Raw genomic sequence first — 27479 nt, 5'->3', positions numbered from 1 at the left:
TTACTCTGGTTTCTCAGTCTGTTTCCAAGTGGTGTTTTGAAGTACCTGCAGTTTTCACTGTAAAGGCGGCTTGGAGGTAGTAACTCCCAATATATATGGATGAAATGTAATTTGCAACTGGAAATAAAATTTGTGTTCCCAACAAGCTATTTAAAGGACGGATATCACACACACTTATCTCTCAGAACTGAGCATTGGAGAGATATTCCTTCATCTAGCACAAAGGGAATGGTTTGCAGGAGAAACTCTTACTCTGGTCTCTCAGTATGTTTCCTAGTGCCAGTTTGAAGTTCCTGCAGTTTTCACTATAAAACTGAGTTGGAGATAGTACCACCCCATATATACGTAAGTAGTGCAGTTTTCAACTGAAAAGAATCTTTGTGTTCCCTACAAGCTATGTGAAGGATGGCTTTCACACAAATTTATTTCTCAGAACTGAGCATGTGGAGAGAAGTTCGTTCATGTAGTAAAATGGGAACGATTAGCAGGAGAAATACTTACTCTGCTTTCTCAGTCTGTTTCCTAGTGCCGGTATGAATTTCCTGCCGTTTTCAATGTAAATCCGTGTTGGAGCTAGTAATTCCCCATTTAAATGTATGTAGTGTAGATTGCAACTCGAAATATACTTTGTGTTCCCAACAAGCTATGTGAAGAACGGCTTAAACATACACTTATCTCTCAGACCTGGGCATGTGGAGAGACGTTCGTTCACCTTGCACCAAAGAACGCATTACAGGAGAAAGATATACTCTGGTTTCTCAGTCTGTTTCCAAGTGTCGGTTTCAAGTTCCTGCAGTTTTCACTGTAATGCCGAGTTGGAGCTAGTACCTCCCCATATGTATTTATGAAGTGTAGTTTGCAACTGAAAAGAAACTTTGTGTTCCCAAGCAGCCAGTAGAAAGATGGCTTTCACACAAACTTATCCCTCAGAACTGAGCATGTGGGGAGACATTCGTTCATCTAGCACAAAGGAGTGGTATGCAGGGGAAACACTTTCTCTGCCTTCTCATTATGTTTCCTAGTGCTGGTTAGAATTTCCTGCAGTTTTCACTGTAAAATAGATTTCAGGCTAGTACATCCCCGTATATAAGTGCGTAGTGTTCTTTGCAACTGAGAAGAAACTTTGTGTTCCCAACAATCTAGTTTAATTACGGCCTTCACTCACACATATCTCTGAGAACTGAGTATGTGTAGAGACCTTCGTTCATGTAGCACAATACGAATGTATTGCAGGAGAAATTATGAGTCTGGTTTCTCAATCTGTTTCCAAGTGCCAGTTTCAAGTTCCTACAGTTTTCTGTGTAAACCGAGTTGGAGAAATTATCTCCCTATATACATGTATGTAGTGTAGTTTTCAAATGAAATGGAACTTTGTGTTCCCAACAAGCTAGGTGAAGTACGGCTTTCACACACACTTATCACTCAGAACTGAGCATGTGTAGAATCGTTCTTTCATCTAGCACAATGGAAAGTATTGTAGGGGAAACTTTGACTCTGGATTCTCAGTCTGTTTCCCAGTGTCACTTTAAAGTTTCTGCAGTTTTCAGTGTAAATCCGAGTTGGAGAAAATGCCTCCTTATATACGTATGTAGTGTAGCTTGCAACTGAAAAGAAAATATATTTTCCTAATAAGCTATATGAAAAACGGCTTTCACTCAAAAATTTTTCTCAGAACAGAACATGTGGAGAGACGCTCATTCACCTAATACGAAGGGTACATGTTGCAGGAGAAACTAATACTCTGGTTTCTCATTATGTTTCCTTTTGCCGGTTTTAAGTTTCTGCCGTTTTCACTGTGAAACTGAGTTGGAGCTTGTACCTCCCCGTATATAGGTATGTACTGTAGTTTGCACCTGAATAGAAACTATGTGTTCCCAACAAGCTAGGTAAATGACGGCTTTCACACACACATATTTCTCAGAACTGAGCATGTGGAGAGACATTCTTTCATCTCGTACTAAGGGAACGGGTTGCAGGAAAAACACTTACTCTGGTTTCTCAGTCTGTTTCCAAGTGGCGGTTTGAAGTTACTGCTGTTTTCACTGTAAAGCCGGGTTAGAGCTTGAACCTCACCATATATATGTATGTATTATAGTTTGCAACTGAAAAGAAACTTTGTGTTCCCTACAAAGTAATTGAAGGACGGCTTTCACACACAATTATCTCTTAGAAATGAGCAAGTTGATAGACGTCCGTTCATGTAGCACTAAGTGAATGGGTTGCAGGATAAACACTTACTCTGGTTTCTCAGTCTCCTTCTAAGTGCCGGTATGTATTTCCTGCATTTTTCACTGTACAACCGTTTAAGGTAGTACATCCCCATATTTATGTATGTAGTCTAGCTTGCTACTGAAAAGAATCTTTGTGTTCCCAACAAGCTAGTTGAAGGACGGGTTTCACAAAAACTTATCTCTGAGAACTGAGCATTTGGACAGACATTCGTTCATCTAGCACAAATGGAACGGGTTATAGTTGAAACACTGTCTCTGGTTTCTCAGTCTATTTCCAAGTGCTGGGTTGAAGTTGCTGCAGTTTTCACTGTAAAGGAGATTTTGTGCTTGTACCTCCCCATATATATGTATGAAGTGAAGTTTGCCACTGGAAAGAAACTTTGTGTTCCCAATAAGCTTGTTGAAGGACGGCTTTCCCACACACTTATCTGTCAGAATTCAGCATATGGAGAGACGTTCATTCATCTAGAACAATAGGAACGGTTTGCAGGAGAAACTTTGTCCCTGGTTGCTCACTCTTTTTCAGAGTGCCTGTTTCAAGTTAATGCAGTTTTCACTGCAAAACCGAGTTGGAGAATGTTCCTCCATATATAAGTGTATGTAGTTTAGTTTGCAAATGAAAAGAAACTTAGTGTTCCGAACAACTATGTGAAGTACGGTTTTCACACACACTTATATCTCAGAACTGTGCCTGTGGAGAGACGTTCGTTCATCTAGAACAAAAGGAATATATTGCAGCCGTAACACTGACTCTGGTTTCTCAGTCTGTTTCCCAGTGCCGCTTTCAAGTTCCTACAGTTTTCACTATAAACCGAAATGGAGAAAGTACCTCCCTATGTATATGTATGTAGTGTAGTTTGCAACTGAAAATAAACTTTGTTTTCCCAACAAGCGATTTGAAGGACAGCTTTCACACACACATATCTGTCAGAAGTGAGCCTGTGGAGAGACGATCATTCATCTAGCACAAAGGGAATGAGTTGCAGGAGAAACAGTTACTCTGGTTTCTCATTATGTTTCCATTTGCCGGTTTGATGTTTCTGCAGTTTTCACTGTAAAACCTTGTTGGTGCTTGTACATCCCCTTATATATGTATGAAGTTTAGTTTGCAATTGAAAAGAACTATGTGTTCCCTATATCTAAGCAAAGGACGGCTTTCACACACAATTATCTCTCAGAAATGAGCATGTGGAGAGATGTTCGTTTACCTAGCACAAAGGGAACGGGTTGGAAAGGAAACAATTACTGTGGTTTCTCAGTCTGTTTCCTAGTGCCGGTTTGAAGTTCTTTCAGTTTTCACACTAAACCGAGCTGTAGCTAGTACATCCCATATATATGTATGAAGTTTAGGTAGCAACTGAAAGTAACTTTGTGTTCCCAGAAAGCTAGGTGAATGACGGTTTTCACACACACTTATCCCTCAGATCTGAGCATGTGGAGAGACTTTCGTTCATATAGTACAAAGGAAATTGGCTACAGGAGAAACATTTACTGTGTTTCTCTGTCTGTTTACTAGTGCCGGTTTGTATTTCCAGGAGTTTTCACTTTAAAATCGAGTTGGAGTTAGAACTTCCCTATATATATATATGTGTAGTTTAGTTTGCAACTGAAAAGAATCTTTGTGTTCCCAACAGAATAGTTTAAGGACGTCTTTCACACACACTTATCTCTGAGAACTGAGCATGTGGAGAGACGTTCCTTCATCGAGCACAAAGGGAACGTTTACTGGACAAACATTTATCCTGGTATCTAAGTCTGTTTCTAAGTGCCGGTTTCAAGTTCCTGCAGTTTTCACTGTAAAACCGCGTTGGTGATAGTACCTCCCCGTATATACTTATGTAGTGTATTTTGCAACTGAAAAGAAACTTTGTGTTCCCAACAAGCTATGTGAAGGATGGCTTTCGCACAAAAATATTTCTCACAACTGAGCATGTGCAGAGACTTTTGTTCATCTAACACAAATGTAAAGGTTTGTAAGTGAAACACATACTCTTGTTACTTAGACAGTTTTCCAGTTTCGCTTTGATGTTCCTGCATTTTTCACTGTAAAACCGAGTTGAAGCTTATAACTCCCCATATATATGTATGTAGTGAATTTTGAAACTGAAAAGAAATTTTGTGTTCCGAACAAGGAAATTGAAGAAAGGCTTTCACAGAAAAATATCTTCTCAGAATTTAGCATGTGGAGAGAATTTCTTTCATCTAATGCAAATGGAATGGTTAGCAGGAGAAAACCTTATTCTGCTTTCTCAGTCTGTTTCATAGTGCCGGTTTGAAGTTCCTGCAGGTTTCACAGTAAAACCGAGTTGGAACTCGTACCTCCCAATATATAATTATGTAGTTTAGTTTGCAAATGAAAAGAATCTTTTTTTCCCCAACAGGCTTGTTGAAGGACGGCTATAACACACACATTAATCTGAGAACTGAGCATGTGGAGAGACGTTCGTTCATCAAGCAAAAATGGAATGGTATACAGGAGAAACACATTCTCTACTATCTTACACTTTTTCCTTGTGTCGGTTTGAAGACCCTGCCATTTACACTGTGAAAACAAGTTGGCCCACGTAACTCCCCGTATATAAATATGTACTGTTGTTTGCAAGTGAAAAGAAAATTTGTGTTCCCAACATTCTAGGTGAAGTACGGCTTTCACACACACTTAACTATGAGAACTGAGCATGTGGAGAGACGTTCGTTCATCTAGCACAAATAGAACGGTTTAATCGAGAAACACTTACTCTGGTTTCTCAGTCTGTTTCCAAGTGGTGTTTTGAAGTACCTGCAGTTTTCACTGTAAAGGCGGCTTGGAGGTAGTAACTCCCAATATATATGGATGAAATGTAATTTGCAACTGGAAATAAAATTTGTGTTCCCAACAAGCTATTTAAAGGACGGATATCACACACACTTATCTCTCAGAACTGAGCATTGGAGAGATATTCCTTCATCTAGCACAAAGGGAATGGTTTGCAGGAGAAACTCTTACTCTGGTCTCTCAGTATGTTTCCTAGTGCCAGTTTGAAGTTCCTGCAGTTTTCACTATAAAACTGAGTTGGAGATAGTACCACCCCATATATACGTAAGTAGTGCAGTTTTCAACTGAAAAGAATCTTTGTGTTCCCTACAAGCTATGTGAAGGATGGCTTTCACACAAATTTATTTCTCAGAACTGAGCATGTGGAGAGAAGTTCGTTCATGTAGTAAAATGGGAACGATTAGCAGGAGAAATACTTACTCTGCTTTCTCAGTCTGTTTCCTAGTGCCGGTATGAATTTCCTGCCGTTTTCAATGTAAATCCGTGTTGGAGCTAGTAATTCCCCATTTAAATGTATGTAGTGTAGATTGCAACTCGAAATATACTTTGTGTTCCCAACAAGCTATGTGAAGAACGGCTTAAACATACACTTATCTCTCAGACCTGGGCATGTGGAGAGACGTTCGTTCACCTTGCACCAAAGAACGCATTACAGGAGAAAGATATACTCTGGTTTCTCAGTCTGTTTCCAAGTGTCGGTTTCAAGTTCCTGCAGTTTTCACTGTAATGCCGAGTTGGAGCTAGTACCTCCCCATATGTATTTATGAAGTGTAGTTTGCAACTGAAAAGAAACTTTGTGTTCCCAAGCAGCCAGTAGAAAGATGGCTTTCACACAAACTTATCCCTCAGAACTGAGCATGTGGGGAGACATTCGTTCATCTAGCACAAAGGAGTGGTATGCAGGGGAAACACTTTCTCTGCCTTCTCATTATGTTTCCTAGTGCTGGTTAGAATTTCCTGCAGTTTTCACTGTAAAATAGATTTCAGGCTAGTACATCCCCGTATATAAGTGCGTAGTGTTCTTTGCAACTGAGAAGAAACTTTGTGTTCCCAACAATCTAGTTTAATTACGGCCTTCACTCACACATATCTCTGAGAACTGAGTATGTGTAGAGACCTTCGTTCATGTAGCACAATACGAATGTATTGCAGGAGAAATTATGAGTCTGGTTTCTCAATCTGTTTCCAAGTGCCAGTTTCAAGTTCCTACAGTTTTCTGTGTAAACCGAGTTGGAGAAATTATCTCCCTATATACATGTATGTAGTGTAGTTTTCAAATGAAATGGAACTTTGTGTTCCCAACAAGCTAGGTGAAGTACGGCTTTCACACACACTTATCACTCAGAACTGAGCATGTGTAGAATCGTTCTTTCATCTAGCACAATGGAAAGTATTGTAGGGGAAACTTTGACTCTGGATTCTCAGTCTGTTTCCCAGTGTCACTTTAAAGTTTCTGCAGTTTTCAGTGTAAATCCGAGTTGGAGAAAATGCCTCCTTATATACGTATGTAGTGTAGCTTGCAACTGAAAAGAAAATATATTTTCCTAATAAGCTATATGAAAAACGGCTTTCACTCAAAAATTTTTCTCAGAACAGAACATGTGGAGAGACGCTCATTCACCTAATACGAAGGGTACATGTTGCAGGAGAAACTAATACTCTGGTTTCTCATTATGTTTCCTTTTGCCGGTTTTAAGTTTCTGCCGTTTTCACTGTGAAACTGAGTTGGAGCTTGTACCTCCCCGTATATAGGTATGTACTGTAGTTTGCACCTGAATAGAAACTATGTGTTCCCAACAAGCTAGGTAAATGACGGCTTTCACACACACATATTTCTCAGAACTGAGCATGTGGAGAGACATTCTTTCATCTCGTACTAAGGGAACGGGTTGCAGGAAAAACACTTACTCTGGTTTCTCAGTCTGTTTCCAAGTGGCGGTTTGAAGTTACTGCTGTTTTCACTGTAAAGCCGGGTTAGAGCTTGAACCTCACCATATATATGTATGTATTATAGTTTGCAACTGAAAAGAAACTTTGTGTTCCCTACAAAGTAATTGAAGGACGGCTTTCACACACAATTATCTCTTAGAAATGAGCAAGTTGATAGACGTCCGTTCATGTAGCACTAAGTGAATGGGTTGCAGGATAAACACTTACTCTGGTTTCTCAGTCTCCTTCTAAGTGCCGGTATGTATTTCCTGCATTTTTCACTGTACAACCGTTTAAGGTAGTACATCCCCATATTTATGTATGTAGTCTAGCTTGCTACTGAAAAGAATCTTTGTGTTCCCAACAAGCTAGTTGAAGGACGGGTTTCACAAAAACTTATCTCTGAGAACTGAGCATTTGGACAGACATTCGTTCATCTAGCACAAATGGAACGGGTTATAGTTGAAACACTGTCTCTGGTTTCTCAGTCTATTTCCAAGTGCTGGGTTGAAGTTGCTGCAGTTTTCACTGTAAAGGAGATTTTGTGCTTGTACCTCCCCATATATATGTATGAAGTGAAGTTTGCCACTGGAAAGAAACTTTGTGTTCCCAATAAGCTTGTTGAAGGACGGCTTTCCCACACACTTATCTGTCAGAATTCAGCATATGGAGAGACGTTCATTCATCTAGAACAATAGGAACGGTTTGCAGGAGAAACTTTGTCCCTGGTTGCTCACTCTTTTTCAGAGTGCCTGTTTCAAGTTAATGCAGTTTTCACTGCAAAACCGAGTTGGAGAATGTTCCTCCATATATAAGTGTATGTAGTTTAGTTTGCAAATGAAAAGAAACTTAGTGTTCCGAACAACTATGTGAAGTACGGTTTTCACACACACTTATATCTCAGAACTGTGCCTGTGGAGAGACGTTCGTTCATCTAGAACAAAAGGAATATATTGCAGCCGTAACACTGACTCTGGTTTCTCAGTCTGTTTCCCAGTGCCGCTTTCAAGTTCCTACAGTTTTCACTATAAACCGAAATGGAGAAAGTACCTCCCTATGTATATGTATGTAGTGTAGTTTGCAACTGAAAATAAACTTTGTTTTCCCAACAAGCGATTTGAAGGACAGCTTTCACACACACATATCTGTCAGAAGTGAGCCTGTGGAGAGACGATCATTCATCTAGCACAAAGGGAATGAGTTGCAGGAGAAACAGTTACTCTGGTTTCTCATTATGTTTCCATTTGCCGGTTTGATGTTTCTGCAGTTTTCACTGTAAAACCTTGTTGGTGCTTGTACATCCCCTTATATATGTATGAAGTTTAGTTTGCAATTGAAAAGAACTATGTGTTCCCTATATCTAAGCAAAGGACGGCTTTCACACACAATTATCTCTCAGAAATGAGCATGTGGAGAGATGTTCGTTTACCTAGCACAAAGGGAACGGGTTGGAAAGGAAACAATTACTGTGGTTTCTCAGTCTGTTTCCTAGTGCCGGTTTGAAGTTCTTTCAGTTTTCACACTAAACCGAGCTGTAGCTAGTACATCCCATATATATGTATGAAGTTTAGGTAGCAACTGAAAGTAACTTTGTGTTCCCAGAAAGCTAGGTGAATGACGGTTTTCACACACACTTATCCCTCAGATCTGAGCATGTGGAGAGACTTTCGTTCATATAGTACAAAGGAAATTGGCTACAGGAGAAACATTTACTGTGTTTCTCTGTCTGTTTACTAGTGCCGGTTTGTATTTCCAGGAGTTTTCACTTTAAAATCGAGTTGGAGTTAGAACTTCCCTATATATATATATGTGTAGTTTAGTTTGCAACTGAAAAGAATCTTTGTGTTCCCAACAGAATAGTTTAAGGACGTCTTTCACACACACTTATCTCTGAGAACTGAGCATGTGGAGAGACGTTCCTTCATCGAGCACAAAGGGAACGTTTACTGGACAAACATTTATCCTGGTATCTAAGTCTGTTTCTAAGTGCCGGTTTCAAGTTCCTGCAGTTTTCACTGTAAAACCGCGTTGGTGATAGTACCTCCCCGTATATACTTATGTAGTGTATTTTGCAACTGAAAAGAAACTTTGTGTTCCCAACAAGCTATGTGAAGGATGGCTTTCGCACAAAAATATTTCTCACAACTGAGCATGTGCAGAGACTTTTGTTCATCTAACACAAATGTAAAGGTTTGTAAGTGAAACACATACTCTTGTTACTTAGACAGTTTTCCAGTTTCGCTTTGATGTTCCTGCATTTTTCACTGTAAAACCGAGTTGAAGCTTATAACTCCCCATATATATGTATGTAGTGAATTTTGAAACTGAAAAGAAATTTTGTGTTCCGAACAAGGAAATTGAAGAAAGGCTTTCACAGAAAAATATCTTCTCAGAATTTAGCATGTGGAGAGAATTTCTTTCATCTAATGCAAATGGAATGGTTAGCAGGAGAAAACCTTATTCTGCTTTCTCAGTCTGTTTCATAGTGCCGGTTTGAAGTTCCTGCAGGTTTCACAGTAAAACCGAGTTGGAACTCGTACCTCCCAATATATAATTATGTAGTTTAGTTTGCAAATGAAAAGAATCTTTTTTTCCCCAACAGGCTTGTTGAAGGACGGCTATAACACACACATTAATCTGAGAACTGAGCATGTGGAGAGACGTTCGTTCATCAAGCAAAAATGGAATGGTATACAGGAGAAACACATTCTCTACTATCTTACACTTTTTCCTTGTGTCGGTTTGAAGACCCTGCCATTTACACTGTGAAAACAAGTTGGCCCACGTAACTCCCCGTATATAAATATGTACTGTTGTTTGCAAGTGAAAAGAAAATTTGTGTTCCCAACATTCTAGGTGAAGTACGGCTTTCACACACACTTAACTATGAGAACTGAGCATGTGGAGAGACGTTCGTTCATCTAGCACAAATAGAACGGTTTAATGGAGAAACACTTACTCTGGTTTCTCAGTCTGTTTCCAAGTGGTGTTTTGAAGTACCTGCAGTTTTCACTGTAAAGGCGGCTTGGAGGTAGTAACTCCCAATATATATGGATGAAATGTAATTTGCAACTGGAAATAAAATTTGTGTTCCCAACAAGCTATTTAAAGGACGGATATCACACACACTTATCTCTCAGAACTGAGCATTGGAGAGATATTCCTTCATCTAGCACAAAGGGAATGGTTTGCAGGAGAAACTCTTACTCTGGTCTCTCAGTATGTTTCCTAGTGCCAGTTTGAAGTTCCTGCAGTTTTCACTATAAAACTGAGTTGGAGATAGTACCACCCCATATATACGTAAGTAGTGCAGTTTTCAACTGAAAAGAATCTTTGTGTTCCCTACAAGCTATGTGAAGGATGGCTTTCACACAAATTTATTTCTCAGAACTGAGCATGTGGAGAGAAGTTCGTTCATGTAGTAAAATGGGAACGATTAGCAGGAGAAATACTTACTCTGCTTTCTCAGTCTGTTTCCTAGTGCCGGTATGAATTTCCTGCCGTTTTCAATGTAAATCCGTGTTGGAGCTAGTAATTCCCCATTTAAATGTATGTAGTGTAGATTGCAACTCGAAATATACTTTGTGTTCCCAACAAGCTATGTGAAGAACGGCTTAAACATACACTTATCTCTCAGACCTGGGCATGTGGAGAGACGTTCGTTCACCTTGCACCAAAGAACGCATTACAGGAGAAAGATATACTCTGGTTTCTCAGTCTGTTTCCAAGTGTCGGTTTCAAGTTCCTGCAGTTTTCACTGTAATGCCGAGTTGGAGCTAGTACCTCCCCATATGTATTTATGAAGTGTAGTTTGCAACTGAAAAGAAACTTTGTGTTCCCAAGCAGCCAGTAGAAAGATGGCTTTCACACAAACTTATCCCTCAGAACTGAGCATGTGGGGAGACATTCGTTCATCTAGCACAAAGGAGTGGTATGCAGGGGAAACACTTTCTCTGCCTTCTCATTATGTTTCCTAGTGCTGGTTAGAATTTCCTGCAGTTTTCACTGTAAAATAGATTTCAGGCTAGTACATCCCCGTATATAAGTGCGTAGTGTTCTTTGCAACTGAGAAGAAACTTTGTGTTCCCAACAATCTAGTTTAATTACGGCCTTCACTCACACATATCTCTGAGAACTGAGTATGTGTAGAGACCTTCGTTCATGTAGCACAATACGAATGTATTGCAGGAGAAATTATGAGTCTGGTTTCTCAATCTGTTTCCAAGTGCCAGTTTCAAGTTCCTACAGTTTTCTGTGTAAACCGAGTTGGAGAAATTATCTCCCTATATACATGTATGTAGTGTAGTTTTCAAATGAAATGGAACTTTGTGTTCCCAACAAGCTAGGTGAAGTACGGCTTTCACACACACTTATCACTCAGAACTGAGCATGTGTAGAATCGTTCTTTCATCTAGCACAATGGAAAGTATTGTAGGGGAAACTTTGACTCTGGATTCTCAGTCTGTTTCCCAGTGTCACTTTAAAGTTTCTGCAGTTTTCAGTGTAAATCCGAGTTGGAGAAAATGCCTCCTTATATACGTATGTAGTGTAGCTTGCAACTGAAAAGAAAATATATTTTCCTAATAAGCTATATGAAAAACGGCTTTCACTCAAAAATTTTTCTCAGAACAGAACATGTGGAGAGACGCTCATTCACCTAATACGAAGGGTACATGTTGCAGGAGAAACTAATACTCTGGTTTCTCATTATGTTTCCTTTTGCCGGTTTTAAGTTTCTGCCGTTTTCACTGTGAAACTGAGTTGGAGCTTGTACCTCCCCGTATATAGGTATGTACTGTAGTTTGCACCTGAATAGAAACTATGTGTTCCCAACAAGCTAGGTAAATGACGGCTTTCACACACACATATTTCTCAGAACTGAGCATGTGGAGAGACATTCTTTCATCTCGTACTAAGGGAACGGGTTGCAGGAAAAACACTTACTCTGGTTTCTCAGTCTGTTTCCAAGTGGCGGTTTGAAGTTACTGCTGTTTTCACTGTAAAGCCGGGTTAGAGCTTGAACCTCACCATATATATGTATGTATTATAGTTTGCAACTGAAAAGAAACTTTGTGTTCCCTACAAAGTAATTGAAGGACGGCTTTCACACACAATTATCTCTTAGAAATGAGCAAGTTGATAGACGTCCGTTCATGTAGCACTAAGTGAATGGGTTGCAGGATAAACACTTACTCTGGTTTCTCAGTCTCCTTCTAAGTGCCGGTATGTATTTCCTGCATTTTTCACTGTACAACCGTTTAAGGTAGTACATCCCCATATTTATGTATGTAGTCTAGCTTGCTACTGAAAAGAATCTTTGTGTTCCCAACAAGCTAGTTGAAGGACGGGTTTCACAAAAACTTATCTCTGAGAACTGAGCATTTGGACAGACATTCGTTCATCTAGCACAAATGGAACGGGTTATAGTTGAAACACTGTCTCTTGTTTCTCAGTCTATTTCCAAGTGCCGGGTTGAAGTTGCTGCAGTTTTCACTGTAAAGGAGATTTTGTGCTTGTACCTCCCCATATATATGTATGAAGTGAAGTTTGCCACTGGAAAGAAACTTTGTGTTCCCAATAAGCTTGTTGAAGGACGGCTTTCCCACACACTTATCTGTCAGAATTCAGCATATGGAGAGACGTTCATTCATCTAGAACAATAGGAACGGTTTGCAGGAGAAACTTTGTCCCTGGTTGCTCACTCTTTTTCAGAGTGCCTGTTTCAAGTTAATGCAGTTTTCACTGCAAAACCGAGTTGGAGAATGTTCCTCCATATATAAGTGTATGTAGTTTAGTTTGCAAATGAAAAGAAACTTAGTGTTCCGAACAACTATGTGAAGTACGGTTTTCACACACACTTATATCTCAGAACTGTGCCTGTGGAGAGACGTTCGTTCATCTAGAACAAAAGGAATATATTGCAGCGGTAACACTGACTCTGGTTTCTCAGTCTGTTTCCCAGTGCCGCTTTCAAGTTCCTACAGTTTTCACTATAAACCGAAATGGAGAAAGTACCTCCCTATGTATATGTATGTAGTGTAGTTTGCAACTGAAAATAAACTTTGTTTTCCCAACAAGCGATTTGAAGGACAGCTTTCACACACACATATCTGTCAGAAGTGAGCCTGTGGAGAGACGATCATTCATCTAGCACAAAGGGAATGGGTTGCAGGAGAAACACTTACTCTGGTTTCTCATTATGTTTCCGTTTGCCGGTTTGATGTTTCTGCAGTTTTCACTGTAAAACCTTGTTGGTGCTTGTACATCCCCTTATATATGTATGAAGTTTAGTTTGCAATTGAAAAGAACTATGTGTTCCCTATATCTAAGCGAAGGACGGCTTTCACACAGAATTATCTCTCAGAAATGAGCATGTGGAGAGATGTTCGTTTACCTAGCACAAAGGGAACGGGTTGGAAAGGAAACAATTACTGTGGTTTCTCAGTCTGTTTCCTAGTGCCGGTTTGAAGTTCTTTCAGTTTTCACTCTAAACCGAGCTGGAGCTAGTACATCCCATATATATGTATGAAGTTTAGGTAGCAACTGAAAGAAACTTTGTGTTCCCAGAAAGCTAGGTGAATGACGGTTTTCACACACACTTATCCCTCAGAACTGAGCATGTGGAGAGACTTTCGTTCATCTAGTACAAAGGAAATTGGCTACAGGAGAAACATTTACTGTGTTTCTCTGTCTGTTTACTAGTGCCGGTTTGTATTTCCAGGAGTTTTCACTTTAAAATCGAGTTGGAGTTAGAACTTCCCTATATATATATGTGTAGTTTAGTTTGCAACTGAAAAGAATCTTTGTGTTCCCAACAGAATAGTTTAAGGACGTCTTTCACACACACTTATCTCTGAGAACTGAGCATGTGGAGAGAAGTTCGTTCATCTAGCAAAAAGGCAAAATGTTGCATGAGAAACACTTACTCTGGTATCTAAATCTGTTTCCAAGTGCAGGATTGAAGTTCCTGCAGAGTTCAGTGTAAAATCTTGTTGAAGCTATTACCTCCCCATACATATGTATGAAGTGTAATTGCAGCTTGAAAGGAACTTTGTGTTCCCTACAAGCATGTTGAAGGAAGGCTTTCACACACACTTATCTCTCAGAACCGAGCATGTGGAGAGACATTCGTTCATCTAGTTCAAATGGAAAATGTAGCAGCAGATAAACTTTGTCTGCTTTCTATGCCTTTTTCCTAGTGCCAGTTTGAAATTCCTGAAGTTTTCATTGTAAAAGCGATTTGGAGCTTGTACCTCCCCATATATATGTATGAAGTGTAGTTTTCCACGGAAAAGAAACATTTAGTTCCAAACAAGCTAGGTGAAATGTGGCTTTCACACACACATATCTCTGAGAACTGATTATGTGAAGAGATTTTCGTTTATCTACGACAAATGGAACTGGTTATAGGAGAAACAATTACCCTTCTATCTCAGAGTGTTTCCATGTGCGGCTTTGAATTTCCTGCAGTTTTCACTGTAAAGACGAGTTGGAGCTTGTACCTCCCATTATATATGTATGAAGTGAAGTTTAAAACTGAAAAGAAACTTTGTGTTCCCAACAAGCTAGTTAAAGGACGGATTTCACACACACTTGTATCTCAGAACTGAGCTTGTGGAGAGATGTTCCTCCATCTAACTCAAAGCGAATGGGTTGCAGGAGAAACACTTAATCTGTTTTCTCAGTATGTTTCCTAGTGCCAGTTTGAAGTTCCTGCAGATTGCTCTGTAAAACTGAGTTGGAGATTGTATCTCCCCATATATACGATGTATTGAAGTTTGCAACTGAAAAGAAACTTTGTGTTCCCAACAAGCTAGGTGAAGGACAGCTTCCACACACACTTATCTCTCAGAATTCAGCATGTGGAGAGACGTTCGTTCATCTAGCACAAGAGGAACAGTTTGCAGGGAAAACTTTGACGCTGGTTACTCACTCTGTTTCACAGTGCCTGTTTCAAGTTACTGCAGTTTTCACTGCAAACCCAAGTTGGAGAATGTACCTCCCTATACGGATGTATGTAGTTTAGTTTGCAAATGAAAAGAAACTTTGTGTTCCAAACAAGCTATGTGAAGTACGGTTTACACACAAACATACCTCTCAGAACTGAGCATACAGAGAGACTTTCATTCAACTAGCACAACGGGAATGGGATGCAAGAGAAACACTTACGCTGCTTTCTCAGTCTGTTTCATAGTTCCGGATAGAAGTTCCTGCAGTTTTCACTGTAACACAAATTTGGACCTAGAACCTCCCCGTATATAAGTATGTATTGTAGTTTGCAAATGAAAACAAACTTTGTGTTCTCAACAAGCAAGCTGAAGAACCGCTTTCACACATACATATTTCTCAGAACTGAGCATAAGCAGAGACGTTCGTTCATCTAGCACAAACGGAAATTTTTGCAAGAGAAACACTTACTCTGTTTTCTCAGTCTGTTTCCTAGTGCCGATTTGAATTTTCTGCAGTTTTCATTGTAAAAACGTGTTGAAGCTTGTACCTCACCATATATATGTATGTAATATAATTTGCTACTTAAAGAAACTTTGTGTTCCCTACAAGATTACTGAAGGACTGCTTTCACATACACTTAACTGTCAGATCTGAGCATTTGGAGGGACGATCTTTCATATAGCACAATGGGAATGGTATGCAGGGGAAACTATTACCCTGGTATATAATTACGTCTCCTTGTGCCGGTTTGAAGTTCCTGCCGTTTTCACTGTAAAACATTGTTGGAGCTAGTGCCTCTGCATATATATGTATGAAGTGTTATTGCAGCTGAAGAGAAACTCGGATTTCCCAACAAGACTGTAGAAGGACGGCTTTCACACATACTTATATCTCAGAACTTAGCATGTGGAGAGACGTTCGTTCATCTAGTACAATTTTAACATGTAACAGGAGAAAACTAAGTCTCCTTTCTCAGTCTGTTTCCTAATTCCGGTTTGAAGTTCCTGAAATTTTCACTGTAAAAAGAGTTGGAGCTAGTACCACCACATATATATGAATGAAATGCAGTTTTCCACTGAAAAAAACTTTGCTTTCCCAACAAGCTAGGTGAAGTTCGGCTTTCACACACACACTTATCTCTCAGAACTGAGCATGTGATGAGACGTTCATTCTTCTAGGACAAAAGGAAATTGTTACAGGAAAAACTTTTACTCTGCTATCTAAGTGTGTTTCCAAGTGCCGGTTTGAAGTTCCTGCAGTTTTCACTGTAAAACCGAGTTTGAGGTAGTACTTCCTCATATATATGAATGTAGTCTAGCTATCAACTGAAAAGAATCTTTGTGTTCTGAACAAGCAAGGTGAAGGACGGCTTTCACAACCAATTATCCCTGAGAACTCAGCATGTGGAGAGACATTCATTCATCTATCACAAAAGGAACGGGTTACACGGGAAACACTGACTCTGGTTTGTCAGTGTGTTTCCAAGTGCCAGTTTGATGTTCCTGTTGTTTTCACAGTAAAACCAAGTTGGAGCTTATACTTCCCCATATATATGTATGAAGTGTAGTTTGCCACTGCAAAGAAATTTTGTGTTCCCAACAAGCTAGGTGAAGGACGGCTTTCACACACACTTATCTCTCAAAATTGAGCATGTGGAGAGACGTTCATTCATCAAGCACAAAGTAACCATTTGCAGGAGAAATTTTGACGCTGGTTTCTCAGACTGTTTCACAGTGCCTGATTCAAGTTTCTGCAGTTTTCACCTCAAAACCGAGTTGATGAATGTACCTCCCTATATATATATATGTAGGTAGTGTAGTTTGCAACTGAAAAGAAATTTGTTTTCCCAACAAGCTAGTTGAAGGAAGTATTTCACAATCACTTAACTCTGAGAACTGAGCATGTCTTGAGACGTTCGTTCATCTAGTACAAATTGAAAATGGAGCAGGAGAAAAACCTATTCTGATTTCTCAGACTGTTTCCTAGTGTCGGGTTGAAGTTCCTGCAGTTTTCACTGTAAAGCCGTGTTGGAGCTAGTACTTCCCCATATATATGTATGGAGTGTAGTTTGCAACAGAAAGGAAAATTTGTGTTCCCAACAAGCTAAATGAAGGACGGTTTACACACACACTTATCTCTCAGAACTGAGCATGTGGAGAGATGTTCCTTCATCTAGCACAAAGGAATGGGTTGCAGGAGGAACAATTACTAGGAATTCTCATTGTGTTTCATAGTGCCAGTTTGAAGTTCATGCATTTTTCACTGTAAAACCGAGTTGGAGCTTGTACCTCCCTGTGTATAATTATGTACTGTAGTTTGCAATTGAAAAGAAACTTTGTGTTCCCAACAAGCTAAGTGAAGGACGGCATTCACACACAATTTTCTCTCAGATCTTGGCATATGGAGAGACGTTCATTCATGTAGCACAAAGGGAATGCTTTGCAGGGGAATCACTTACTCTGGTTTCTTATTATGTTTCCTTGTGCCGGTTTGAAGTTCCTGCAGGTTTCACTGTAAAGTCGAGTTTTAGCTGGTACCTCCAATATATATGTATGAAGTATAGTAGCAACTGAAAAGAAATTTTGTGTCCCCAACAATGTAGTTAAAGGACGGTTTTCACACACAATTATCTCTCAGAAATGAGCATGTGGAAGATGATCCTTCATCTAGCACAAAGAGAATGTTTTGCTGGACACACACTTAATCTGGTTTCTCAGTATGTTTCCTAGTGCCAGTTTTAAGTTCCTGCAATTTTCAGTGTAAAACCGTGTTGGAGATAGTACCTCCCCATATATACGTATGTAGTGTAATTTGTAACTGAAAAGAAACTTTGTGTTCCCAACCAGCTATATGAAGGTCGGCTTTCACACATTTATATTTCTCAGAACTGAGCCTGTGGAGAGACTTTCGTTCATGTATCTCAAAGGGAAAAGATAGCAAGAGAAATAATTACTCTGCTTTCTCAGTCTGTTTCCTAGTGCAGGTTTGAAGTTCCTGCAGTTCTCACTGTAAAGCCCATTTGAAGAAATTAATTCCCCATATGTATGTATATAGTGTAGTTTGCATCTGAAAAAAAAATTTTGTGTTCCCAACATGCTAGTTTAAGGAAGACTTTCACACACAATTATCTCTCAGAATTTAGCATGTGGAGAGAATTTCTTTCATCTAATACAAAGGGAACTGTTATCAGGAGAAAACCTTATTCTGCTTTCTCAGTCTGTTTCATAGTGCATGTATGAAGTTCCTGCAGGTTTCACAGTAAAACCGAGTTTGAACTAGTACCTCCCCATATATACTTATGTAGTGTAGTTTGCAAATGAAAAGAATCTTTTTGTTCCCAACAGGCTAGGTGAAGGACGGCTATCACACACATATTACTCTGAGAACTGAGCATGTGGAGAGACGTTCGTTCATCAAGCACAAATGGAACAGTATACAGGAGAAACACATTCTCTACTATCTTAGAATTTTTCCTTGTGCCGGCTGGAAGTTCCTGCCGTTTTCACTGTAAAACCATGTTGCACCTAGTTCCTCCCCGTGTATAAGTATTTACTGTTGTTTGCAAGTGAAAAGAATGTTTGTGTTCCCAAAAATCTAGGTGAAATACGACTTTCACACACACTTATCTATGAGAACTGAGCATGTGGATAGACGTTCGTTCATCCAGCACAAATAGAACGGTTTCATGGAGAAACACTTACTCTGGTTTCTCAGTGTGTTTCCAAGTGGCGGTTTGAAGTACCTGCCGTTTTGACTTTAAAGGCGTCTTGGAGCTAGTAACTCCCAATATAAATGGATTAAATGTAATTTGCGACTGTAAAGAAACTTTGTGTTCCCAACAAGCTATTTAAAGGACGGTTATCACACACAATTATCTCTCAGAAATGAGCATTGGAGAGATATTCCTTCATATAGCACAAAGGGAATGGGTTGTAGGAGAAACTCGTACTCTGGTCTCTCAGTATGTTTCCTAGTGCCGGTTTGAAGTTCCTGCAGTTTTCACTGTAAAGTCGAGTTGGAGCTAGTACCTCCCAATAAACATGTGTGAATTGAAATTTACAAGTGAAAAGAAACTTTGTGTTCCCAACAAGCTATGTGAAGTATGGCTTTCACACAAATTTATTTCTCAGAACTGAGCATGTGGAGAGAAGTTCGTTCATCTAGTAAAATGGGAACGGGTAACAAGAGAAATACTTACTCTGCTTTCTCAGTCTGTTTCCTAGTGCCGATATGAAGTTCCTGCCGTTTACAATGTAAAACCGTGTTGGAGCTAGTAAGTCCCCATTTAAATGTATGTAGTGTAGATTGCAACTGGAAAGATACTTTGTGTTCCCAACAAGCTATGTGAAGAATGGCTTAAACACACACTTATCTCTCAGAACTGAGAATGTGGAGAGACGTTCATTCAAATAACAGAAAGGGAATGGTTTGGAGGAGAAATACTTACTCTGGTTTCTCAGTCATTTTCCTATTGCCGGTTTCTAGTTCCTGCAGTTTTCACTGTAAAACAATGTTGGAGCTAGTTCCTCCCCATATATATGTATGTGTTGTTGTTTGCAACTGAAAACAATATTTGTGTTCAAAACAAGCTAAGTGAAGGACGGCTTTCACAAACACTTATCTCTGAGAACTGAGTATGTGGAGAGACGTTCGTTCACCTTGCACCAAAGAACGCGTTACAGGAGAAAGACAAACTCTGGTTTCTCAGTCTGTTTCCAAGTGTCGATTTCTAGTTCCTGCAATTTTCACTGTAAAGCCGAGTTGGAGCTAGTATCTCCCCATATACATTTATGAAGTGTAGTTTGCAACTGAAAAGAAACTTTGTGTTCCCAACAAGCTAGGTGAAGGACGGCTTTCACACAAACATATCTCTCAGAACTGAGCATGTGGAGAGACGTTCGTTGATCTAGCACAAAAGGTATGTTATGCAGGGGAAACACTTTCTCTGCTTTCTCATAATGTTTCCTAGTGCTGGTTAGAATTTCCTGCAGTTTTCACTGTAAAACCGATTTGGAACTAGAACCTACCCATATATATGTGTGTAGTGTATTTTCCAACAGAAACAAACTTTGTGTTCCGAACAAGCTAGGTGAAGAACGGCTTTCACACACACTTATCTCTAAGAATTCAGCATGTGGAGAGACGTTACTTCATGTAGCACAAAGGGAACTGTATACAGGAGAAACTCTTACTCTGCTATCACAGTGTGATTCCAAGTGCCAGTTTGAAGTTCCTGCCGTTTTCACTGTAAAGACTAGTTGGTGCTAGTACCTCACCATATAAAAGTATGAAGTGTAGTTTGCAACTGAAAAGAAATTTTGTGTTCCCAACAAGCTATTTAAAGGACGGATTTCACACACACTTGCCTCTCAGAGCTGAGCATGTGGAGAGATGTTCCTTCATCCAACACAAGTCGAATGGGTTGCAGGTGAATCCCTTACTCTGTTTTCTCACTATGTTTCCTAGTGCCTGTTGGAAATTCCTGCAGATTACACTGTAAAAGCGAGTTGGATATAGAACCTCCCCATATATATGTATGTAGTGTACTTTCCAACTGAAAAGAAACTTTGTGTTCCCAACAAGATAGGTGAAGGACGGCTTTCACACACACTTATCTCTCAGAACTGAGCATGTGGAGAGACGTTCGTTCATCTAGTACTAAGGGAACGGGTTGCAGGAAAAACACTTACTCTGGTTTCTCAGTCTGTTTCCAAGTGGCGGTTTGAAGTTACTGCTGTTTTCACTGTAAAGCCGAGTTAGAGCTTGAACCTCACCATATATATGTATGTATTATAGTTTGCAACTGAAAAGAAACTTTGTGTTCCCTACAAGGTAATTGAAGGACGGCTTTCACACACAATTTTCTCTTAGAAACGAGCATGTGGAGAGATGTTCGTTCACCTAGCACAAAGGGAATACGAAAAAGGGAAACACTTACTCTGGTTTCTCATTAGGTTTCCTTGTGCCGGGTTGAAATTCCTGCCATTTTCACTGTAAATAAGAGTTGGAGCTAGAACCTCCCCTTATATAAGTCTGCAGTGTTGTTTGCAACTGAAAAGAAACTTAGTGGTCCCTACAAGTTAAGTGAAGGACGGCTTTCACATACACTTATCTCTGAGAACTGAGCATGTGGAGAGACGTTCCTTCATCGAGCACAAAGGGAACATTTACTGGAGAAACAATTAGCCTGGTATCTATGTCTGTTTCTAAGTGCCAGTTTCAAGTTCCTGCAGTTTTCACTGTAAAACCGCGTTGGTGATAGTACATGCCCGTAAATACATATGTAGTGCAGTTTGCAACTGAAAAGAAACTTTGTCTTCCCAACATTCTATGTGAACGATGGCTTTCACACAAAATTATTTCTCACACCTGAGCATGTGGAGAGACGTTCGTTCATCTATCACAAAGGGAACGGGAAGCAGGATAAATTTGTACACTTCTTTCTCATTCTGTTTCCTAGTGGCGGTTTGTACTTCCTGAAGTTTTTACTGTAAAACCGTGTTGGAACTAGTAATTCCCCATATATATTTATTTGGTGTAGTTTGCAACTGAAAAGATACTTTGTGTTCCCAACAGGATATTTAAACGACGGAATTCACACACACTTTTCTCTCAGAACTTAGCAGGTGGAGACATGTTCCTTCATCTAGCCCAATGCGAATGGGTTGCAGGAGAACACTTACTCTGCTATCTCAGTGTGTTCCCAAGTGCCGGTTTGAAGTTCCTGCAGTTTTCAGTGTAAAACCGTTCTGGAGCTATTAATTCCCCATATATATGTATATAGTGTAGTTTGCAAATGAAAAGAAGGTTTGTGTTCCTATCAAGTTAGTTAAAGGACAGCTTTCAAACAAACTTTTGTCTGAGAACTAAGAATGTGCAGAGACGTTCCTTCATCTAGCACAAAGGGAATGGATGGCAGGAGATATTTTGACTCTGATTTGTCAGTCTGTTTCCCAGTGCAGAGTTCAAGTTCCTGGAGTTTTCACTGTAAAAGCGAGTTGGAGAATGTACCACCCTATATGTATTTATGAAGTGTATATTGCAACAGAAAAGAAACTTTGTTTTCCTAACAAGCAAGGTGAAGGACGGCATTCACTCACACTTATCTCTAAGAACTTGGCATGTGGAGAGACGTTCATTCATGTAGCACATGGGAATGCTTAGCAGGAGAAACACTTACTCTGGTTTCTTATTATGTTTCAATGTGCCGGTTTGAAGTTCCTGCAGTTTTCACTGTAAATTCGAATTTTAGCTGGTACCTCCAATATATATGTATGAAGTATAATAGCAACTGAAAAGAAACTTTGTGTTCCCAACAATATAGTTAAAGGAAGGATTTTACACACACTTATCTCTCAGAAATGAGCACGAGGAAGATGATCCTTCATCTAGCACAAAGGGAATGGTTTGCAGGACAAACACTTAATCTGGTTTCTCAGTATGTTTCCTAGTGCCAGGTTTTAGTTCCTGAAGTTTTCACTGTAAATCAGCGTTGGAGATATTACCTCCCCGTATATACGTATGTAGTGTAGTTTGCAACTGAAAAGAAACTTTATGTTCCCAACAAGCTATGTGAAGGACGGCTTTCACACATACATATTTCTCAGAACTTATCATGTGCAGAGACTTTCGTTCATCTAACACAAATGGAACGCTTTGCAAGTGAAACACATACTCTGGTTTCTTAGACTGTTTCCTAGATTCGCTTTGATGTTCCTGCAGTGTTCAGTGGAAAACCGTGTTGAAGCTTATACCTGCCCATATATATGTATGTAGTGAAGTTTTTAACTGAAAAGACATTTTGTGTTCCAAACAAGGAAATTGAAGGTAGGCTTTCACACAAACTTATTTCTCTGAATTTAGCATGTGGAGAGAATTTCTTTCATCTAATGCAAATGGAATGGTTAGCAGGAGAAAACCTTATTCTGCTTTCTCAGTCTGTTTCATAGTGCCGGTTTGAAGTTCCTGCAGGTTTCACAGTAAAACCGAGTTGGAACTAGTACCTCCCCATATATATTTATGTAGATTAGTTTGCAAATGAAAAGAATATTTTTGTTCCCAACAGGCTAGGTGAAGGAAGGCTATTACACACACATTAATCTGAGAACTGAGCATGTGGAGAGACGTACGTTCATCAAGCACAAATGGAATGGTATACAGGAGAAACACATTCTCTACTATCTTACACTTTTTCCTTGTGCCGGTTTGAAGTTCCTGCCGTTTACAATGTAAAACCGTGTTGGAGCTAGTAAGTCCCCATTTAAATGTATGTAGTGTAGATTGCAACTGGAAAGATACTTTGTGTTCCCAACAAGCTATGTGAAGAATGGCTTAAACACACACTTATCTCTCAGAACTGAGAATGTGGAGAGACGTTCATTCAAATAACAGAAAGGGAATGGTTTGGAGGAGAAATACTTACTCTGGTTTCTCAGTCATTTTCCTATTGCCGGTTTCTAGTTCCTGCAGTTTTCACTGTAAAACAATGTTGGAGCTAGTTCCTCCCCATATATATGTATGTGTTGTTGTTTGCAACTGAAAACAATATTTGTGTTCAAAACAAGCTAAGTGAAGGACGGCTTTCACAAACACTTATCTCTGAGAACTGAGTATGTGGAGAGACGTTCGTTCACCTTGCACCAAAGAACGCGTTACAGGAGAAAGACAAACTCTGGTTTCTCAGTCTGTTTCCAAGTGTCGATTTCTAGTTCCTGCAATTTTCACTGTAAAGCCGAGTTGGAGCTAGTATCTCCCCATATACATTTATGAAGTGTAGTTTGCAACTGAAAAGAAACTTTGTGTTCCCAACAAGCTAGGTGAAGGACGGCTTTCACACAAACATATCTCTCAGAACTGAGCATGTGGAGAGACGTTCGTTGATCTAGCACAAAAGGTATGTTATGCAGGGGAAACACTTTCTCTGCTTTCTCATAATGTTTCCTAGTGCTGGTTAGAATTTCCTGCAGTTTTCACTGTAAAACCGATTTGGAACTAGAACCTACCCATATATATGTGTGTAGTGTATTTTCCAACAGAAACAAACTTTGTGTTCCGAACAAGCTAGGTGAAGAACGGCTTTCACACACACTTATCTCTAAGAATTCAGCATGTGGAGAGACGTTACTTCATGTAGCACAAAGGGAACTGTATACAGGAGAAACTCTTACTCTGCTATCACAGTGTGATTCCAAGTGCCAGTTTGAAGTTCCTGCCGTTTTCACTGTAAAGACTAGTTGGTGCTAGTACCTCACCATATAAAAGTATGAAGTGTAGTTTGCAACTGAAAAGAAATTTTGTGTTCCCAACAAGCTATTTAAAGGACGGATTTCACACACACTTGCCTCTCAGAGCTGAGCATGTGGAGAGATGTTCCTTCATCCAACACAAGTCGAATGGGTTGCAGGTGAATCCCTTACTCTGTTTTCTCACTATGTTTCCTAGTGCCTGTTGGAAATTCCTGCAGATTACACTGTAAAAGCGAGTTGGATATAGAACCTCCCCATATATATGTATGTAGTGTACTTTCCAACTGAAAAGAAACTTTGTGTTCCCAACAAGATAGGTGAAGGACGGCTTTCACACACACTTATCTCTCAGAACTGAGCATGTGGAGAGACGTTCGTTCATCTAGTACTAAGGGAACGGGTTGCAGGAAAAACACTTACTCTGGTTTCTCAGTCTGTTTCCAAGTGGCGGTTTGAAGTTACTGCTGTTTTCACTGTAAAGCCGAGTTAGAGCTTGAACCTCACCATATATATGTATGTATTATAGTTTGCAACTGAAAAGAAACTTTGTGTTCCCTACAAGGTAATTGAAGGACGGCTTTCACACACAATTTTCTCTTAGAAACGAGCATGTGGAGAGATGTTCGTTCACCTAGCACAAAGGGAATACGAAAAAGGGAAACACTTACTCTGGTTTCTCATTAGGTTTCCTTGTGCCGGGTTGAAATTCCTGCCATTTTCACTGTAAATAAGAGTTGGAGCTAGAACCTCCCCTTATATAAGTCTGCAGTGTTGTTTGCAACTGAAAAGAAACTTAGTGGTCCCTACAAGTTAAGTGAAGGACGGCTTTCACATACACTTATCTCTGAGAACTGAGCATGTGGAGAGACGTTCCTTCATCGAGCACAAAGGGAACATTTACTGGAGAAACAATTAGCCTGGTATCTATGTCTGTTTCTAAGTGCCAGTTTCAAGTTCCTGCAGTTTTCACTGTAAAACCGCGTTGGTGATAGTACATGCCCGTAAATACATATGTAGTGCAGTTTGCAACTGAAAAGAAACTTTGTCTTCCCAACATTCTATGTGAACGATGGCTTTCACACAAAATTATTTCTCACACCTGAGCATGTGGAGAGACGTTCGTTCATCTATCACAAAGGGAACGGGAAGCAGGATAAATTTGTACACTTCTTTCTCATTCTGTTTCCTAGTGGCGGTTTGTACTTCCTGAAGTTTTTACTGTAAAACCGTGTTGGAACTAGTAATTCCCCATATATATTTATTTGGTGTAGTTTGCAACTGAAAAGATACTTTGTGTTCCCAACAGGATATTTAAACGACGGAATTCACACACACTTTTCTCTCAGAACTTAGCAGGTGGAGACATGTTCCTTCATCTAGCCCAATGCGAATGGGTTGCAGGAGAACACTTACTCTGCTATCTCAGTGTGTTCCCAAGTGCCGGTTTGAAGTTCCTGCAGTTTTCAGTGTAAAACCGTTCTGGAGCTATTAATTCCCCATATATATGTATATAGTGTAGTTTGCAAATGAAAAGAAGGTTTGTGTTCCTATCAAGTTAGTTAAAGGACAGCTTTCAAACAAACTTTTGTCTGAGAACTAAGAATGTGCAGAGACGTTCCTTCATCTAGCACAAAGGGAATGGATGGCAGGAGATATTTTGACTCTGATTTGTCAGTCTGTTTCCCAGTGCAGAGTTCAAGTTCCTGGAGTTTTCACTGTAAAAGCGAGTTGGAGAATGTACCACCCTATATGTATTTATGAAGTGTATATTGCAACAGAAAAGAAACTTTGTTTTCCTAACAAGCAAGGTGAAGGACGGCATTCACTCACACTTATCTCTAAGAACTTGGCATGTGGAGAGACGTTCATTCATGTAGCACATGGGAATGCTTAGCAGGAGAAACACTTACTCTGGTTTCTTATTATGTTTCAATGTGCCGGTTTGAAGTTCCTGCAGTTTTCACTGTAAATTCGAATTTTAGCTGGTACCTCCAATATATATGTATGAAGTATAATAGCAACTGAAAAGAAACTTTGTGTTCCCAACAATATAGTTAAAGGAAGGATTTTACACACACTTATCTCTCAGAAATGAGCACGAGGAAGATGATCCTTCATCTAGCACAAAGGGAATGGTTTGCAGGACAAACACTTAATCTGGTTTCTCAGTATGTTTCCTAGTGCCAGGTTTTAGTTCCTGAAGTTTTCACTGTAAATCAGCGTTGGAGATATTACCTCCCCGTATATACGTATGTAGTGTAGTTTGCAACTGAAAAGAAACTTTATGTTCCCAACAAGCTATGTGAAGGACGGCTTTCACACATACATATTTCTCAGAACTTATCATGTGCAGAGACTTTCGTTCATCTAACACAAATGGAACGCTTTGCAAGTGAAACACATACTCTGGTTTCTTAGACTGTTTCCTAGATTCGCTTTGATGTTCCTGCAGTGTTCAGTGGAAAACCGTGTTGAAGCTTATACCTGCCCATATATATGTATGTAGTGAAGTTTTTAACTGAAAAGACATTTTGTGTTCCAAACAAGGAAATTGAAGGTAGGCTTTCACACAAACTTATTTCTCTGAATTTAGCATGTGGAGAGAATTTCTTTCATCTAATGCAAATGGAATGGTTAGCAGGAGAAAACCTTATTCTGCTTTCTCAGTCTGTTTCATAGTGCCGGTTTGAAGTTCCTGCAGGTTTCACAGTAAAACCGAGTTGGAACTAGTACCTCCCCATATATATTTATGTAGATTAGTTTGCAAATGAAAAGAATATTTTTGTTCCCAACAGGCTAGGTGAAGGAAGGCTATTACACACACATTAATCTGAGAACTGAGCATGTGGAGAGACGTACGTTCATCAAGCACAAATGGAATGGTATACAGGAGAAACACATTCTCTACTATCTTACACTTTTTCCTTGTGCCGGTTTGAAGTTCCTGCCGTTTACAATGTAAAACCGTGTTGGAGCTAGTAAGTCCCCATTTAAATGTATGTAGTGTAGATTGCAACTGGAAAGATACTTTGTGTTCCCAACAAGCTATGTGAAGAATGGCTTAAACACACACTTATCTCTCAGAACTGAGAATGTGGAGAGACGTTCATTCAAATAACAGAAAGGGAATGGTTTGGAGGAGAAATACTTACTCTGGTTTCTCAGTCATTTTCCTATTGCCGGTTTCTAGTTCCTGCAGTTTTCACTGTAAAACAATGTTGGAGCTAGTTCTTCCCCATATATATGTATGTGTTGTTGTTTGCAACTGAAAACAATATTTGTGTTCAAAACAAGCTAAGTGAAGGACGG

This window comes from Camelus dromedarius, chromosome 8, assembly GCF_036321535.1.
Source record: "Camelus dromedarius isolate mCamDro1 chromosome 8, mCamDro1.pat, whole genome shotgun sequence".
Classification (NCBI taxonomy): Eukaryota; Metazoa; Chordata; class Mammalia; order Artiodactyla; family Camelidae; genus Camelus; species Camelus dromedarius.
The sequence above is the reverse complement of the archived record's forward strand: the minus strand, read 5'-3'. Positions refer to the sequence as shown.